Source organism: Psammomys obesus, unplaced genomic scaffold (genome assembly GCF_907164565.1).
Source record: "Psammomys obesus unplaced genomic scaffold, mPsaObe1.curated_primary_1811, whole genome shotgun sequence".
NCBI lineage: Eukaryota > Metazoa > Chordata > Mammalia > Rodentia > Muridae > Psammomys > Psammomys obesus.
In genome coordinates this window covers 921,292-924,974 of record NW_026596152.1, presented here as the reverse complement: position 1 = coordinate 924,974, position 3,683 = coordinate 921,292, and positions in this window count along the sequence as shown.

Below are 3,683 nucleotides of genomic sequence, written 5' to 3'. Positions count from 1 at the left end.
CGGGTCTTAGTACGCAGGCGCCGACTCCCCACTGACCAACCAAGCGGCCCTATGACAGCCGCGCAGGCGCGCTGGGCGGCTCCTACACCGTCCACCCCCGCACTGCGCAGGCGCACGGACCCTCCCCGAGCTCCACCCTCTCTCCCACCTACCCCTCCGATGACGCGCACGCGTGACCCCGCCCCTCTCCCGCCCCGAGCGCCTCCAGCCGGGGGACACTGCGCAGGCGCACCGGCCTCTTTCGGCCCTTCCACCTCCGCTTCCCTCCCCTTGATCGACAGCCTGCGCCACCGGACGGCCCCCGCGGCTGCGCAGTACAGAGCCCTGCGCTCCACACCCTCCGGAGGAAACGCCTGGGTCTCCGCGCATGCGTGCTGGGAACCCCGACCGCCCCTTCCAGCTCAGACGTCGGCCGTACGCTGTGCCGCGGAGACCACGCCAGAGTGCCGCCGGCGGCGCCTGGGGCGCATGCGCCGGGCCCGCGCCCTGCTCGCCGGCGCGGCCGGGCTGCGGCAGCGCGTTCGGAGGACTTGCCCTTCTGCCCCGGCGCCGCACGCGCTCGAGAGCCTGCTTTCCGACGAGAGCCTCCTCCCTCGAGGGCGCGCTCGCCCAGCCGCCGCCTCGGCTGCCCTGGGCCTCCGCAGCCTGTGCGCCGCGGAAACCACGGGAAGCCGCAGCTGCCCCATACCGGCCCCCGTCTCGCTCAAGCCCTGGTTCCGAGGGTTCCCGTAGCTAGCGCGCAAGCTCTTCCGTTCTGAATCCCAAATAAAGAGACTCACATAGCGTGCCCGCGTGCTTTCTCGAGTGGACCTTGTTCCTCGGAAGTCAGGCCCCGTTAGGAGTGGCCCTCACTCCTGCCCGACTGGTGCCCGCGGGGAGCCTGCGGCAGGAGACCTAAGTCTGGCCAACACGTGAAGTTGGCCATGTAAGTTTATGGTTCTAGTGAACCCTAAACGTGGGAGGCTGAAGCGGGAGAACTGGAAACTAAAACAGTGCCGTGTTAAATTGCTTTGACACGCTAAATCACTAAAAATCAGAATTTTTACTCCTTAGAAGAATGCTGAAAATGCTGGGCGCGTTGTGGCCCACGCCCTGGCCCCAGGAGAGCCGGGTGGATCTCAGTTCAAGGCCGGCCTGCTCTTTCAAGGTAAATTCCCGTCCCAACAAAACAAACCTGTTTGAGGAATCCAGGCCGTTCTTGTTCTTCTACTTCTTTTTTTTTCGGGTCAGGTTTCTCTGTTGTAGCCGTGGCTATCCTGGACTAGTTCTATACACACCGGGCTAGCCTCAAACTCACAGTCCCACCTGTCTCTGCCTCCTGAGCTGGAGTTAAAGGTGTGCGCCACCGCCACCTGGCCTGGAGTCCAGACTCTTAAACTGGTTCTTGTAATTTTGAGAAATCACTTCAAATTACTGTACTTTAATTTCCTTACCACTGAATAAGGCATTAAATGATGTCAACTTCCAGCTCACTGGGGTGCTTGCAACTGGGAATGCATGTCAGCTGCAAACACTAGTTCCATGTATTACATTTGTGTACCACAGTGGACTGTTCACCCGAAATCCAGCACTGAGAAAGCTGAGATAAGCGGCTCACTAGTTCAAGCAGGGCCGCGTATTCCAATTCCAAGCAAGGCGCAGTGCCACCCATCCGTAAGCCCAGCAGAGGAAGGAAAACCAGAAGCCGAAGGTCATTGTCTGGGTGTGCTAATACATGCGTGTAAGCCCATCTCCTGGCTAAGACAGGGAGATTGCCAGCCAGGGCTACATAGTAAAACTCTAAAATTCCAACCTAGTGTGGAAAAAGAAATGAACTACTAGATACATGGCACAACTGGGAAAGCCAAATGGTGTAAAGCTTGGGACTAGGGGTTCTGTTATTTCAGGGGTAGTGACTAGAATTTGTTTGTTTATCTTTATGTGCATTAATGTGAGATCCCTTAGAATGAGCATTACAGACAGTTGTGAGCTGCCATGTGGGTGCTGGGAACTGAACCCCAGGACCTCTGCAAGAGCAGACAGTGCTCTTAACCATTGAGCCGTCGTCTCTCCAGCCCCTATGACTGGAATTAATAAGGCCCTAAATTTGATCACAGACACAATTCACTGAAACAAAATGGGTTAGTGCTTGGTTGTCTAATACTAAGGAATTTGGGAAGTTGGAGAATGTGCTATTAATGACTATAAAGGAGGGAAAAAAAGCTGGGAAGAATCTTTTGGGGGATTATAAAAAATATTCTAAAATTAAGTAATAGTAGCACACTTCTCCAGACACTAAAAAAAAAAAAAGAAAGAAAGCAAGCTTTGAACTATACTTACTTGATGGCACTAGGGGTTGAATCTAGGGCCTGCAAACACCCAGGAAGGGGTCCCCACTGTGCTATGTCCCTTGCCAGTTTTTTGGTTTGTTTTTTTTTTTTTTGTTTTTGTTTGTTTGTTTTGTTTAACATAATGAAAATCCATTTGCTAAGGAAAAGAGAGGAGGGGAGGAACCCTAATAGAATGCCCCTCCCCCTTTGAGACATGGCCTTTTACTGTGAAACCTTGGCTGTCCTGGAACTTAGACCAGGCTGGCTTCAAACTCAAAAGAATTTCTCCTGTCTCTGCCTGCAAGAACTGAGATTAAAGGTGTGGGTTTCTGTTTTTTAAAGAAAGGTTTTGTGTAGTACATGTTTGCCTTAAACTATACAGCTGAGAGCTGGCGTTTTCAGGTGGGCGAATGAAAGTGCTGAGCTGGGCCACAAGTGAGCTGCCTGACATGGATGCTAGGAACTTGAACTCAGTCCTCTGGAAGAGCAGCAAGTACTCTTCACTACTGAGTCTCTCTCCAGCCCTATTTTTCTTTTTAATCTGTACATGATGTGTATGGACATTTGTGCACCACAGAGGGAGATCAGAAAACAGCATCAGTTGTGGGCTTGTCCTCCACCCCATTTGAAACTGGGTCTTTGCTGATGCAGATGGCCTGCTAGGCTGGCCCCCAGATTCCGGGATCCTCCCGCCCCACCTGTGGCTATAGATGTCAGTCGCCTCACAGCTTCCTGCAGGTTCTGGGGGTTCCAGTTCAGGTCATCTAGGTGGCAATTGCTTTTTTAGTTTTGATTTTCTGAGACAGGGTTTTTCTGTGTAGCCCCGGCTGTCCTAAAACTCGCTTTGTAGACCAGGCTGGCCTGGAACTCACAGAGGTCAGCCTGCCTCTGTACCACCCCACCCACCCCCACCACCCCCCCAGCGCTGGGATTAAGGGCGTGCACCATCGTGCCCAGCTAAATGTTTTTATTTTAAACATAAAAGAGGAAAGAGGGTCTGGAGAGAAGGCTGTTAGTCTCTCCCAACTGCCTATAATTTATAATTCTGTAACTCTGGCTCCAGAGGATCCAATGCCTCCGGCCTCTTTAGGTATATATATATACACACACAGAGGATTAAAAATAAAATTTTTTTTCAAGACAAAGTTTGTCCTGGAACGCCATCTGTATGTGTGCACCACCAACACCCACTTAAAAACAAGGGCCCAGGGTTGCGTGCCTGTGATCCTGTCGCTCGGAGAGTAGAGGCAGGTGGCTCTCCATCAGTTCGAGGCCAGCCTGGTCCAGGACATCCAAGGCTACACAGAGAAACCCTGTCTTAAAAACCAAACAAAACCCAAAGAAATAAAAAAAAAAAAAAAAAAAAAAAAAAAA